Source organism: Tupaia chinensis, unplaced genomic scaffold (assembly GCF_000334495.1).
Source record: "Tupaia chinensis unplaced genomic scaffold, TupChi_1.0 Scaffold000208_1, whole genome shotgun sequence".
NCBI lineage: Eukaryota > Metazoa > Chordata > Mammalia > Scandentia > Tupaiidae > Tupaia > Tupaia belangeri.
Genome location: NW_006159683.1, coordinates 2,307,684 through 2,323,705, shown reverse-complemented (window position 1 = coordinate 2,323,705; position 16,022 = coordinate 2,307,684). Strand labels below are relative to the sequence as shown.

Genomic DNA, 16,022 nt, shown 5'->3' with positions numbered 1-16,022 from the left:
TTAGAAACAAACAAAAAAAATTGCTCAGCCCACACCCGCTCGTGTGCATGGCACGCTGCGCACCTTTGTCCAAAGGTTACAGGTTTTGCCACTTCAACACTTGGGCAGGGGTGGGGAGCCGGACAAATCCTGGATGACCGGGCAGAAACCTGCCTTTATGCCCTGCACTTTCTCCATGCGAGGTGCCCGGTTCCGAAGTTCTCCTGAGCAAAGGTCCATTATGCTCCGCCTTGCTGCGTGTATCTCCTGGACCCTGGCCAGACCAGGTGTGCAGCCCAACTAGTAGACCCCAGCCGGAAAGAAGCCTCCCCTTAGGAGTTCCTCGCCTCCACTGTTTGCAAATTGTCATAGCAACCTCCCACAGAGATTACCCTCAACTTTATGCAGGTGCCAAAAGCTGACTGTTTCAAGGTACACTGGCCTCGCGGAGAGGCACTGAGGGCCTAGGAACAGGTGGCAAAGAGGAGGATTTGCCTACTAAGATGGCCCTTCCAAAGACATCGTCTCTGAACCTTCTGGTAATAAAATGAAATCACAGTAAAATAATCATTCCGACCTGGCCCCTGCGGTTCATATCCCCCATGGTTATCATCAGATTATCACATTCAAATCCCCTTGGGGAAACGTGTTTAGTGTTTAAAATTAACTAAAAGGAAGGGCCACTAAGTGGCAGAGATGAAGTTAGGGTCTATTTCCTGACTTCCGGTTCAAATGCACTATGTTTTTCATCATGCTGCCCCAAAAGTTCAAGAAAAAACATCTTTTTACTTTACTTCTCTCCCTTTAAACAATTGTTCTCATGCCATTTTTCTTTCTTTCTTTCTTTCTTTCTTTTTTTTTTTTTTTTTTTGGCTTTATTATTTTGGAGAGGCTTTACTATAGGGCATGTGCGCTCACCAGAAAGACAGAGAGACACAGAGATAGAAAGCGAGAAATCACCCCCCAGAGGGGATGGCCACACCGCAATTCCTTCTCCTCTAGTCTCCTCTTGGGATCTTGGGCACACACGCACATGCGCCCAGCGTGAGTTTAAGCCACCAGGTCCGGGACTCGATCTTAGGTTGACTACAGGGAGTTCAGCGACATAGCCATTACACTAACTGCTGGTCCCCCATTTTTCTTTCTTAATGTGTTCTCCATACAACTGAAGTTCAAAAAAAAAAAATTGAAACTATTCAATAATTTGACACCCCCTTTCTCTTATTCTCATAATATTTCAGTAGAAGTTAAATATGGTATTATTTTTTTCTTTCCAAACTACTGGGAGTCATAGTTTATGAATTCCACATAACTGATATTAATTTATACATTAAACATGAAGAAAACGAGCACTATTTTTCTGACAAAAACACAAAGAACCAAAAACTTTAATCAAAGAAAGAAAATGTACTTGTTTAGAGAACTTTTCTTGGTATATTGTCCTGTGACATGACAAGTCATAATTTTAACTTCATATTTTTTGTAGTTTAAGAAGAGAATTTTTTTTTTTTTTTTGCCAGAGGGCAAGTGTGCTTGCCTCAGAGGAGAGAGTGTGTGTGAGAGAGAAAATACCACTTTGTGAGGTATGGTTATCCCACAATCCCTCTTCCTGTATTTTTCCCCCTGTCAGGATCCTGGGCACATGTGTACACACACACACACACACACACAGCATGATTTTCAAGACTCTGGGGCCAGGATTCAAACCAAGGTCATCCGTTTTTCAAGACTCTGGGGCCAGGATTCAAACCGAGGTCAGCCATGGGATTGGGCTCCATATGCCCAGGGGCTAACTGCTATGCTATACAGCCAGCCCTAATCTAAGGAAAATTAGAAATAAATCTAGTCCTTAGCCATTTGGATTATAAATGGTGTATCTTGGAAAATTATATTAATTCTTACTGACCTCTAAATTAGTATTAAGAAGTGCTTGGATTTCTCTCACTCTGGTAAATATTGATGGCCTCAACCTTAATGAATGTCAAATATTGGGTTGTCAAAAAAGCGAGGATACATTTTTGCATAGAGGAAAATACATCACCACTTTTACAACAACTCGATAGATATACAAAGTCACTTCTTGGGCTTTTGGAGAGAATTATCAAGGTAATTCTGAGAGTTTTTCCTCAAACCTTGTTATGATAATGTACCACGATTTATTATACTGTCTATTTATTTCTTTATAAATCCCTTTCACAAATATTACCATGTTTAATCTTCACAACCCATACCCATAGCTGAGTTGACTTTAAACATTAACTCTTTTAGGAGTTTTATTCAGTTAGTAAAAATCTGTTCTTTGGTCCTTGTCTGTTATAAAAACTCTATCATGTATGTTTACAAAACCCATATTCAAATAACAAGTAGGTAGTCATCGTATGCCAGGAGTAGAGAAAAATAAACTCAGGGAAATTCAGAATCGAGCCTTATGAAAGAAACCTGATTTTTCACTGGGAAAGTACTAATCCTGAGGAATATTGGAAATTAACAAGAAAGGGCCAGCAGATGGCATAATAGTTATGTCACTGGACTCCCACATAGGTGACCACGTTTTGAATCCCGGACCCAGCAACTTAAAACTCATGCCAGGCGCATGTATATGAGTGCCCAAAATCCCGAGAGGAGAATGGAGGCAAAGGGACTGCAGCATGGCCATCCTCCATGAGAGATGACTTCTCTCTTTCTGTCTCTCTGTCTCTCCAGCAAGTGCACATGCCCTATACCAAAAATCTCTCTTTAAAAAAAAAAAAGGAAGAAAGAAAAATGCAAAAAAAAAAAAAAAGAGCAAGAACACCACTGCTTTCAAAACTTATTTAGTCATCCCAGAAACACAGAAACACATACCAAGAATTTAGTATGTGCTAGGCCTAGGAGATAAAATGAATCATCAGATGTAGCAGACTGCAAACTATTGGAAACTCATTCTTTTATTTAATTAAGCAGTAAGCACTTAATATAAATAAACATTTTTATATTACTAATGGGTGCTATGGTCTGAATGTTTGGACCACACCCCCAAATTTGTATGTTGATGTCTTACTCCCAAAGTGACAGCGTTAGGAGGTGGTTAGGTGCCCTCATAAAGGAGGCCAGAGTGGGCGGGCTCCCTATGATGCAGAAATGTACTGCTGGAGAGAAGCTGGATCCCACATGACAACTGTAGTTCAAATTCTCAACCCAGTCGGCCCAAAACACACTGGGCATGCATGTGCCCAATGGCTGATGTGCTAGAGGACCGAAGCAAGGGGATCACTGCATGACCAGACCCTGTGGAGGCTGCTCAGTTCTCTTTCTTTTACTCTCACTTACTCTTTCAGGAATAAAGAAAAATAAATTTAAAGACTGCAGAGAGTTAATAGCCTTTCCTACTTTGTGAGGATGCAACAAAAGGCAGTATGAACCAGACCCTGAATCTGCTGGAGCCTGACTTGAACTTTTTAGACCCTAGAACCAAAAGAAATAATTTTTTTTTTCTTTTTAAGTCACTATTTTAGTCCATTCTGTTGCCAGTAGCAGAAATAGCTGAGTCTGGGTAATTTAAAAAGAATAGAGGTTTACTTAGCTCACAGTTTTGGGGGTCCAAGTTCAAGGGGCTTCATCTGGTGAAAGTTTTCCTACTGGTGGATAACGTGGTGGAGGGTGTCTCCTGACAGGGCAGGAGTGAGCACATACTTGCATCTCCTTATAAACACACGAGTACCCTATCACAGAGGCCCAGTCCTGATGCCTAATAATACCCAACACCATACTCAGATTAAGTTTCCATTCTCTCAACTATAAAAATGATTGAAATCACCAGATTTCAATACATAAACTTTGAGAGGGACACATTCAAGCCATAGTAGCAACCTAGTCTATGGTGTTTCGTTGTATCAACCTAAATGGACTAAGACGTGGGGCTATAGCGTTGCTACAAAGGAGCTCATAGTCAGCAGGTGAGGCAAGAAATCTGATTCGCAGGAACGAAAAGCAAAGCATATAGGAGGCACAGCAATGGTACACAGAGGAAGGGATGCGCTGTACGTAAGCAGTGTGCAGCATAAAAAGGACTGTCCTCCTATGGAGGTTTTAAGGATGCTTGGGAGTTTGCCAGTCAAAGAAGTCAGGCTAGCACATTCTTGGCAGAAGATATAGATTGTGTAGAGCTCCTACAGAGTAAGAAAGTAGGATGTATCCTGGGAGAAGAGTAAGTGATTCAGAATAGAGGAAACTTGCATGGCTGGGACAGGGGTGGTCCTGTTATTCTCATAGGGTCAGGGTTATGGATACCGTTAGATTCGAAATTACTTTAAACTTCATCTGCTGTGGAAATGTGGAACAAGGTACAAGGGTATTTGGAGGAACTATGCAAATGACTAAGAATTTTGGGTGACATAGACTGGGTTAGGCAATTCTAACTCCCTTTAGGACACCATTAACTCATGGTACCATCCATGACTCCATCACCATGGTCCGGAAACCACCTAGAAAATAACATAGAGAAATTATGTTCTAAAGTCCATTCATGTAAATTCCTCCAATGTAGGAGGGATGGATGACGTCATAACAAAATAGCTACAAGATATGTATGTCCATTTGCCTGAGGAAGATAGCTCTGTGGCAATGCTGGTGTGAAAATCAAGAAGGGGTTTCTGTCCTACTAGAAAGTTAGTGATCTAAAGTGGTCAGGTTGGTTATATTTCAGTCAGGGTATTTACAGAGATGGAGGCACATTTGCCACCACCACCCCCTCCCCCCAAGGCAAGACAGATATTTTAAAAGGTTGAAGAGTGTATCTGGCATTTCTTGCGATAAGTCATCTGATATTTCCTTCCAACTGTGTTGGAAGTTGGCATTAATGTTCTAGACCACTAGGGTGTGAAAGAGACACTTAGACCTGGGAGGTAGGAGTGCTTTGATAAGCACAAGCACATAGATAAAGCCATGGGGGAACCTCTACTCAAGCTCTACCTTTGCTTCAGCCTGGATAAATGCCTGCAGAGTGGTGCCTAGTGGTAACTGGAAATGTGGGAGAAACTCTCTACTATGGAGCTTGAGATGAAAGAAACAGTGATACAACTCTATAAGCCAGAGAAGAGTAAGGGAAATGGTCCTTTGGCAGTCCAGGTTTTGGGGTCTTTGGGGATACTCTGATCAAAAGTAATGCCAGAGGTATAGCGAGCCAGAAAGTGGTGAGCAGGAGAGAGAAGGGTACTCCATGACTGTGAGCACTGTGAGAACTACCCAGGACACTGTTGCTGGCTTACCTAAAAAAAAAGAGTTTCTGGAGGGAGTTAAATTTGTTTTAGCTAAGGATGGATGAAGGGCAAGAGCCACGATCCACATTCAAATTGTCAGCACTGCTCCTAAACAATGAAATGAGACCCAGCTTGACTGACAACTTGATCCATTAATTATATACATACATACATACATATATATATAAGTTATCACGCTCCTACTACATGTCAGGCACTGATCTACATATTGAGAACAAAGCAGATAAAGTTCTTATTCTACAGATCTTATGTTCTAGTGAAAGGAGAAAAACAGTGAGAAACCGTACCTTGTCAGGTGAGGATAAGTCCCAGGTGGGAAATAAAGGGAGGTGAGAGGTGATGGAAGATGGTACTGTTTTATGGAAGATATTCTGCAGAGTCCTCTCTCACAGGAAACATTTCTGAAGACTTGAAGGAGGTGAGAAGCATGTGGAAATCTGCAGGCCCTGAGGTGAAGGTACATTTGGTGCACCATAAAGAAGGGCAGGTGACTGGAGCAGGGACATGAGCAAAAGGGGAAGTCAGAGAAACGGGCCAGAGAGACAGCTTGGAACCAGGCCATGTTACAGAATTTAAGGTTTTTTTGAGTGCATTGGGAAACTGAGGGGTAGATGTTTAAAGGGATATCAAATCTAGGGTGGGAATTTACAACTGATTCTTGTTTTCCAGTTTTCAATATAGATGTATTTTCTACGAACATTCAAAAATGTTTGTAGAAAATGCATATTATGAAAAATTATGCATGGATTTCCAACGTGTTTTCTACCAAAATAAACTCATACTTCATTCCTTTTCCGTGAACATCCTGCAGTCCCTTCATGTCTTCAGTTCAGATGCACATTGAACTAAACACTGTGGAAGATGAAACCCAAACACGAGGGCCAGTTTTGGGGTGCAGAGATAATGCGCAGCTCAAGGGAAAAAAAAAAAAAACAGATCTCACCCAGTAGTTTGAATCTCTGGCTTGGTCAGTCTGAAACATGCTGGGCACACGTGCAAGCACCCAGTATCTGACAAGATGCAGGACTGGAGGAAGGGGATGGTTGTGTGACTAGACCACACTCTTCACTCTCTCTTTCTCTCTCTCTACTCACATACACACATACATGCATGCATGCATTACACCATCTATAAAAATAATAAATAGGGCCAGTCAGTGGCATGGTAGTTAAGGCAGCTGGTTCAACATGACAGATTGGCAGTTGAGTCCCAGTCTCACAGTTTGAAAAACACATGCTAAGTGATGTGTGTGTGTGTCCAAAGTCTCAAAGGAGAAATGAAGAAGGGATTATGGCATAGTCATCCCCCATGGGGGTCAGGGGTGCTTTCTTACTTTCTCTCTTGCTTTTCTCTCTGTCTAGTGGGCACATATGCCTTCTAGCAAAAATTAAAAAAATAAAACAAAATAAATGCAAGCCATCTCTATACTCAGAGTTGTTTTCAGTCTAGCCTGGGAGAAAAGTCACACCCTGGGGAACATTTCAACAACACAGCAAAGAACATATGCTGCATATTTTCCTTTCATGCCTCAGTTCTACTCTATTTTCTGTCCTACTTTGTGCCACAGGAGGCTTTACAGGTGACATCAGTGGACTCCCTTACCCACTGACCCCCAGATGGATTTGGCTAGTAGAAGACACAGCAAGAGATCAAACAGGCCAAAGACAGTGAGGTAAGGCTATTTATCTCCTGGCTTCTCCCATGTTAGTTGGCTGGAGATTGGCTATGCTCCTTGACAGAAGGCCTCGAATCCTAATGGATTGCCTTCTCCTATAGCTGTAGCTACTCCAGCTGAGGAAAATCATCTAGACTTGTCTTTTTAAAATTTTATTTATTATTTTGGGCATGTACACTGACTGGAGAGAGACACAGAGAGGGAAAGTGGGAAAATCATTCCCTAGGGAGTATGGCTATGCCACAATCCCTTCTCCACTGTTCTCCTCTCAGGACTTTGGACATGGAAGCACACATGACCAGTGTAAGTTTTCAAGCCGCTAGGTCTAGGATTCAAATCATAATCAGCCATGTGGGAATCCAATGCCCTAACCACTACACCACCTGCTGACCTGCTCCCTTTTAAGCCTAGAGCTAGTAAGGGTTCCTTCTGTTGCTAGCTCTAGTATGTCTCATCCCTTGTCAACTTTCCTTTGCATAACCATACTGCCGTACGTAGTCTTTTAATTAAATTCTGATTGTGCAATTTTCTTCTATCAGATCCTGACTGATAGAGATGGCAACATATATGTAAGTGCTGTGTGGTGTAGGTTATGGAATCAATGCCATATAACTGCAAAGATCTAAGAGAATCTGGGTTTGTGGGAGAAGTCAGAGCAGGATTCCTGGAGAAGGGAGAGTTTGCCTTGGCTTCCAGAGAATGGGCAGGCTTCTCTCACTTAGAAGAAAAGGCATGCTACGTCAAGGACACCACATAGAGAAGTGGGAATGAGTACTGCAGAAAGAGAGACAGCCCCTACAGCAGAGGAGACAGTGGGGGACTAGAAAACCGGTGGCAGGGAGCAGAGTGCAGCCTGCAGAGAGAGCCCGGAGAGGAGTCACATGGTATGGATGGAAACGAGGCTGCTGGGGACTTCCCAGCAGTAAATTGCTATGAGGGAAGTGCTAAACGAGTCATCGTCATCATGTTGGCAGCAGAGTGGGATGAAAGCACTAGGTTTGAGATTGTTTCCAGGACTAACTGAGGACTGCGCCCCAGGGAGGCAGGGACAGATACAGTTCAGACATTGTTGCTGCTGTCTCTACAGCCCATGCCAGGGGTCTTTATTTTAAAATAGGGAGAAACCAGCAGTTACAGAAGGTCAGATGGTTTGGGGCCACCTTTGGGTCTCACCCAGAATCATACACAGTTCTTGAAACTGGTCGTCTAACATTTTGTAATAAAGCTCATTAAAAATGACCAACTAGGGCCAGCTGGTGTCATGTTGGTTAAGGCAACTAGATCCCACATGACCAGCGGCACCATTCAGGTTGAAAAACATGCCTGATGTGAGTGTGTGCCCCCAAAGTCCTGAAAAGGAGGGAGAGGTGGAGGAGAAGGGATTGAGATGTACCCACTCCACAGGACGTGCTTTCTCTCTCTTTCTCCAGCAATTGCATGTACCCTCTGGTAAGTTAAAACAAGAAAAAACCAACTAACGTGAGACATAACTAAGAGATAACAGGTCAGGGAAGTTTGGAATCCTAAACAATTCCCTCATTGCATCCTTTGCCAGAATTATCAATCACTCAGAAAAAAAAAATGAGTTATTATAAATGAGGGATAAATAGAGTGTTCTCTAGTCCATTTTAATAACTGATGTCTCATCTTGTGGAGAGGATGGATGTACTAGCTTCTGACTAATGCTGTGCACAGAATGTTCAAATTTAAACTAAAAACTACATGCCATCAAATAAAAATGCAAAAATCGAAATACCTCCTCCCCCTTTGTTATCTTGTTTTTAAACAGATATGAAGAGATGAAGGAGAAGGACACTCAGTCACACCAACGGGATCTGCGTGCCATCCTTGCGCAGGGGCCATGCTAATCTTTTCTGTATCATTCCAATTTTAGTATATGTGCTGCCGAAGCAAGCACACTAACAGGATCTGAAACGATCCACTGCCTTGGTCCAATAGGCAACCTTGGATATGGTGGCCCATCCACCATGGTGGTTATGAGTCATCCTGCATCTCTGAACCCTCGGCTCCAAACCTCCAACAGCCAAGTTCAGGGACATATTTTCATTTTCCCTTTGGAGTTAGGTCTAGTATAGAAAGAGTTCAGAAAAGGCTGGTTCAATGTAGTCCTATTCATCAGGAAAACCCATTGATACCAAACTGGGCCTCGTTCTGAGAGCTTCTTAGACTTGAAGGTTAGATGGGAATGGGATGGGGGAATGTAGCAGGGGTCCAAGGCTGAGGAAACCTCTCAAAAAGTTAATGGTGCTTTTCATAGCATCTTAACTGCCTGATTACCCTCAACATAATAGCTGATATTTATGCAAGGCACTTACTATGTTCAGGTACTGTTCTAATAACTACTCATGAACAAATAAGAGGGGACTTCAAAGAGTTTGTGCAAAAATGGAATGGAAGTATGAGGTTTATTTTTTTTATTTCCTTTTTTTAAAAATGATTTTAACTTTATTTATTTACTTATTTTAACTTGACCAGAGAGTGAGAGAATGAGAGAAAGGGAAAATGAGAAAGTAAGCCACCAGGTCCAAGGCTCAAATAGCAGTTGGCCACGTGGGAGTCCAGTGCCCTTAACCACCATGCCACATGCCGGCCCCAGCATGAGACTTTCTTTTCATGCAAAAAATTTTGAAATTCACCCATAGGTATATATATATAAATATATATATAATCACATTGTCCATGAATTTCTGAAGATTTCTTACATGATTCTCTCAACCATCTTGTGTAATAATATTCCCCAACCTGATAAAACAATGGAAAAAAGAAAGACACCCCTTCTCTTTATTTTATCTTAATAAAAGAGGTTTCAATGGGGCTAGCTGGCAGTGGCAGAGGATGTCTAAAGGGACCATTTGTGAAGTGTAAGTGAAGGGGAAACACTAATATCCTGCAGTCCTGCAAGGTCCTAGAAGGTGCCAATGGAATCACTGAGCCCACACATGGCTCCTGGCACCTGCACCAGAGCACCTGCAGTGTGAGAAAGTCCAAACATTCAACGACAACTTGTGACTCAGGCTTGCCACTCCTAACCTAGGCCAGCAGTCTCCCCAATGTTCTCAAGTAAGACCTGTTGAATTGAAGGGTCAATGACAAGCTGTTATCATCAGCTTCCCCTGAGCCAAGCTCTTCTAACCTCACTTTTCCTTCCATAGCTCTCCATGAGTTTTCCCCCAGTCATTTAAAGTTTATCCAGCCAGTTGCAGTGGCACGGCAATAGTGCAATGCTCAGTGATGCTGCAGCCATATGAAAAACCCTGCGGGTTCACATCCCAAGGCGTCCCTAAACATGCAGAGCACGTACACACACACACACACACACATGCACATACACACACAAGATGTGTGCCTCAGCTTGTGCCAGGCATTGCAAAGAAGGTAACTGATACTTAAAATAAGCTTTCCTGGAGCAAGCAGGTGGCAAAGTAATTAAGGTGTTGGACTTGCATGTGGCTGACTGTGGTTAGAATTCTAGACCTGGCAGCTTGACTTTTCACTTTCTCTCTCTCTGTCTTTCTCTCTCTCCCTGTCTTTTTCTAGTGAGAGCATGTGCCCTACAGCAAATTAAAATGATAATAATGAATAAATAAATATGGAAGACATAATGCTAAGCGAAGCAAGCCAGACTATGAAGACGGGCTTTGTATGTCTCCACTCAATATATACTGATTGTCTGTACTCTACAGCAGAAATGGAAAGATTGGAAGGTGTAAGAGGGAGGGCAACTGTAGATTCTAGAGATAATAAGGATACAGGTAATACAGGGGTGGGTAATAGGAGAAGGAAGGAAGGGGAATGGGCAAAAATAATACAGTTAATTGACACAAAAATGAAAAGTTATTTGCTGATGATAATGTATATGGTAATGTCTTTGTCTTGGCTGATATGCACTGTATTCATGCTCAGAAAGCAATGTTGCACACTGTAAAGACGTTTAGTGATTAAATGTAAAAGTGAAATAGTAATAATAAGAAATAAATAAGGAGGACCAGCAGTTAGCGTAATGACTATGTTGCTGAACTCCCACGTAGTCAACCATGAGTCCCAGACCCGGTGGCTTAAACTCACACTGGGCGCGTGTGCGTGTGTGCCCAAGATCCCGAGAAGAGAATGGAGGGGAAGGGATTGCGGTGTGGCCATCCCTCCTGGGGGGTGATTTCTTGCTTTCTGTCTCTCTATCTCGCTCTGTCTTTCTGGCGAGCACACGTGCCCTATAGCAAAAATCTCTCCAAAAATAATAAGTAAATAAATAATTCTAAAAATAAATAGAATAAGCTTCCTCTCCTCAAGAAACTCACTTAGGCAATGAACATCAAGTCTCACTGCACATCGTCTTCCCGGTTGCCCCCTGCATTTATGCACAGATTTGTAGGCTCTATTTGACCTCATACTCCAGGTGGCATTGACTGACACCCTGACACGGCCTAGTCATCTTCTTTCCCGAATTTAGGAGCTCCTGCCATTACTTTATGGTCTTGCTTTTTCAGTTATCTCCCCCCACTGAGGATGGGAGCACAATCACTCTCTCACCTAATGTGTTGGCTGGTGAGAGTTTATGATATTACTCCACTCTGAGGATATCTATTCACTCAATTATTTTAGAAGAGAAAAATAAAGATCCCTCCAAATCTATAGGTATGTAAAAATGAAGCCACCATAGGACAAGAGACTCTTTAGGAAAGTTCTCCCGAAGAGACAACTCTGGAATCTTCTCAAAACACAGCCCTGGAGTCAGCATCCCAGAGCCTGCTCAGGCTATCAGAATAAATTAAATTTAAGAATTCCCCTAAATCACCTAGTATCCTTGGTTTTGAATAAAGATTTCCAATCACCTAGTATTCTTGCTTTTGAATGAAGATTTCTAGATAAAATAATGGAGAAAATGAGTTACTGGAAAGATTATGAAGAATAGTTATTATTATCATTATCATTCATCATAATGATAATCTCTCTTTCCACTTGTTCATCTCAGTCAGAACCAGTCTTTTTCCATTAGCCTGCATGATTCCTAAAGTCAAATATCCTTCAGAGAAACATTCCAGGAGAATCTGACAAAATGTCTATCTATTGTGGAAGCAGCAGAATAAAACTCTACCTTATTCTGCGTATTTTGTTTAACACAAGTTTTACTTTTTTAAATAATTATCTATTTAATTTAATTTTATTTGTTATTGTTATTCAATTAGACCTGAGAGAGACACACAGAGAAAGAGAGAGATTGAGAAAGCAAGCAGTGAGGACCAGGACTTGAACCATCGTAAACGATGTGGGAGTCCAGCACCCCAATCACCATGCCACGTGCCAAGCCCAAGGTTTTACTTTTTTATGTTAATTAATTTTATTTATTTCACAAGAAAGTATGTGAGGGAGTACATACACACAAGGGAGAGAAAGAGGGAGTGGGCATGCACACATGCGCGGGCACCCCGACAGGGTCTCCTCAAACCTCCATCCCCTTCCGCCAGCCCTCCAGCTAGTCAGGACCTGGAGCACGCGGGTGCCCAACATGTTTTCCATCGACCTGGGATTGGAACCACTAGCTGACATGTGACTTCCAGCAGCGCAGATCTGTATGTTCCTGCCTGTGCCACCGAGGCTGGGCCAATGCATACTTAAATTTAATTTGAGAAGATTAATGCAAAAATAGTAACAAAAAAAGTTGTGAGCGTTTATTTTTAAAAAGCCTGAAAAGGTAAGAAATTATTTTTACTCTATTTTAATTTCATTCTTGCTCTTTTGCATTGGATTGTTAGGACTTCATATGGAAATAAACTTTAGGTCATGTCAAAGAAAGGCTCTTCTTGTGTAGTACGAGTAATTGTCGTAACTATGTAGGGATTCACTGACTCAGTTTAGTAAGTAATTAAAACTGTACGTAAAGGGCAAGTTAGAAGGTAGAGACCAAAAGCAGGCTGCAGATAGGTTTTGTTCAGCTTACGAAGAGCTTTATAAAAATGTAAGCCGAATGCCAACATTTAAAAATCAAAAGGTCTTAGGACCAGTGGATGGCGTAATGGTTATGTCACTGGACTCCCACGTAGTCGATCATGGTTTGAGTCTTGGACCCAGCAGCTTAAAACTCATGCCAGTGGGACCAGCAGTTGGCATAATGGCTATGTCGCTGGACTCCCATGTAGTTGACTGTGGCTCGAGTCCTGGATTCAGGGGCTTAAACTCAAGCCAGGTTTGTGTGCATGCATGCTCAAGATGGCAACAGGAGAATGGAAGAGAAAGGATTGCAGCATGGCCTCATCCCCTGGGAGGTGGATTTCTCACTTTCTGTCTCTCTGTTTCTTTCTGGAGAGCACACATACCCTACAGCAAAAACCTCTTAAACAACAACAACAACAACAAAACTCATGCTGGGCACATGTGCTTATGTGCCCAAGATCTGGAGAGGAGAATGGAGGAGAAGGTATTGAGGTGTGGCTATCCCTCTTGGGGGGGGGTTTCTCGCTTTCTGCTTCTCTCTGTCTGTCTGGCAAGTGCACGCACCCTAAAGCAAAAATCTTTCTAAAAACAAATAAATAAATAAAATAAAAACCAGGAGGTTTTACATAAATATCCAGATTTTTTGCTTTTCTGGAAATAAGGCAAAATTCAGCTCTTCTCAGCCCACATGGCAAGGTAAGACACCCCGTCACGACTCCTTCACACCCCCATGTGCTCGACCCGCTTCCCTCACCTGATAACCCCAAAGATCACCACAGGTCCTACCACTTCCTGTTATTGTGTGTGGTTTGACCCATTGGTCGGTTTTACCCACTGATAGCACCTGACTTTCTCCAGCACACATTTGGGCGTCTGACCTGCAGTGTCGGTTTTGTTTCCTGAAATTTCCTTACTGCCCTTACCTTGCTGCAGATTTCTCTCTATTCTTCCTTTTAATTTCTTATGCTCCATTTCTTGGTGCTACTGCGGTAACTAACAAAGATCAGTTGTGATTTGAGGATTCATGCTAAGGCCTTTTAAACTGGTTTTGTGTGTAAATATGTATCTGGCAAAAGAAACATTGTTTGGTCTTCTAGTTGACAATTAAATCAATTTATACTTAGTACCAAAGAGTGTGGAAACCCTAGAATTGCCTCTTATTTAAGAACCAATGGCAATGAAAACTGTACTGTTTTGCCCTTTGGTGACCCGTAACAGCTACTCTAGACAGAGCTAGCTCTATTTTGGGATTCTTTTTATACATTATAAGCACACGAGTGATATCTTATGGTTACAGTTTGCTTTTTCAAAAAGCAGTATTAAGGTTCTGAACTTCTTATAGAAGTTCACAAATAGGTTTTGTATCAAGCAGCCACTCAAATAGGTCTCGATATGAAAAAGCTGTAAGAAATATATATTGAAGACATAGGTGAGTTTTAAAGCAAACTGTTTATTCAACATCACTGCTTAGCTATCTAATCAATAAGTATCCCAAACTTAATATAGCCAATGTTAATGTCTCACTTCTACTTTTCTCCAAACCTTTTTTTTTCTTTCTTTCTTTTTTTTCATTGTGGTCCATATCTCAGTAAATGGCAGCTCCATCTCTTTAGGTGCCCAGGCCAAACTTTCTGGAGTCATTCTTTCTTTTTTGAAAATTTCTTTCATGACCTGGAGAGCATGAGAGAGTATGCAAGAGAGAAATGCAGCTAACCCTGAGGGGGTTTCGCACATGGTGACCCTCTTGCCCCAGCCCTCTGGCCTGTCAGGATGACAGGCACACCCAGCGAGTTCAGGCCAACTGGAAAGTCAGCGCCCTTCTGCCTGTGTCCCCACTCACGCCCCTGGGATCACTCGCACTTCCTCTGTTGCTCTTGTACATCACATCCCATCCATCCACAAATCCTGTTGCTTTTACAATAAAAACATCCAGAGTCCACCCATTTCCCACTACTGCCACTCATATCACCACACTCAAAGGCCCTGTTATCTCTCACCTGAATTATGGGAAAAGCCTCATAATAGAAATTCGGATCTCTTTATAATGTAGGATCGTGTGACTCCTCTTCTCAAAACTCCCCAACAGTTTCCCATTAGCCAGAGCAAAAGCCGAAGTCCTGGGAGTAGCCAAAAGCTCCTGTGCAATTTGCATGCACACCATCTACTTCTGGGATGTTCTTACTCCACTCTGCCGCATTCACTCTGCCCCTGCCACGCTGGCCTCATTGCTGTTCCTGGAACACACCACACAGGCCCCGCCTCCAAGCTCTTGCTCTCCCTAGAAAGCCCTTCCCTTGCTCAGATGTTTACCTTCTTGATGAGGCCTTCCTTGAACACTATTTAACATTACCTCACTCCTGCTTAGACGCTAGCTCTATTTTCTCCATGCTTATCCTCATTTGATATTGTTTGAGTCCATTTTGTTGCTAATAACAGAAAATATCTGAAACTGGGTGATTTATAAAACAGGTTTACTCAGCTCATTGTTTGGAGGTTCAAGGTCCAGGGGTCGTGTTTGGTGGGCGTCTTGGACTGATCACATCGGGAGGATCAGAGCACAACGGAGGGGTTCTCTGTGAGTCTCTGTGTTCTGATCTTCTTCCCTCTCCTATAAACTCATCAGAATTCAGTCACGGGGTGATCACTTCAACACTTCCAAAGACCCCATTATTCTACACCATGAAGATACTAAGCTGACTCTTAATATCTATACAACCAAACCCCAACATCCCAATTTCGAGGGGCCACAAGCCATAACGGATCTGTAGAGTCTTTTTACTTACTTGTTCCTGTTTGCTTCCACTAGAACACATGCTTTCTGAGGGTGGGGACATCCATCAGTCTTTTTTCCACTGCTATTTTTCTATATCCAGAACAGAGCCTGGGACATAAGAGTTCTTTGATAGGGACTAGTAGATGGTGTAATGGCTGTGTTGCTGGACTCCCACATAGTTGACAATGGTTCCAATCCCAGACCCGGCAGCTAAAAATTCATGCCATGTGAGAGTGCATGCATGTCCGAGATCCCGAGAGAATGTAGAATGGTGGATAGTGGAGTGGTCATCCCACTTGGGGGGTGATTTCTTGCTTTCTTTCTCTCTCTATCTTTGGTGAGTATATATGGCCTATAGCAAAAATCTCTTTTTAAAAAAAGTTTCTTG

At 42.4% G+C, this 16,022-nt stretch overlaps 1 long non-coding RNA gene and 1 other non-coding gene across 5 annotated transcripts; both read right to left on the bottom strand.

The window, feature by feature from the left end:
- Positions 1 to 2,845: 2,845 nt before the first annotated feature.
- Positions 2,846 to 15,072, bottom strand: LOC114007614 (uncharacterized). Of its 4 annotated transcripts, none has more exons than XR_003549209.1 (4): positions 14,859 to 15,072; positions 14,404 to 14,532; positions 5,525 to 5,683; positions 2,846 to 4,442 (listed from the first exon to the last, which is right to left on the bottom strand). It is a non-coding gene; the product is annotated as an uncharacterized LOC114007614 (long non-coding RNA). The 4 variants fall into 4 exon arrangements; XR_003549210.1 differs by lacking the exon at positions 2,846 to 4,442 and adding an exon at positions 4,452 to 5,324; XR_003549211.1 differs by lacking the exon at positions 5,525 to 5,683.
- Positions 8,724 to 8,830, bottom strand: LOC114007618 (U6 spliceosomal RNA). The gene has a single exon (XR_003549215.1). It is a non-coding gene; the product is annotated as a U6 spliceosomal RNA (small nuclear RNA).
- Positions 15,073 to 16,022: the final 950 nt, after the last annotated feature.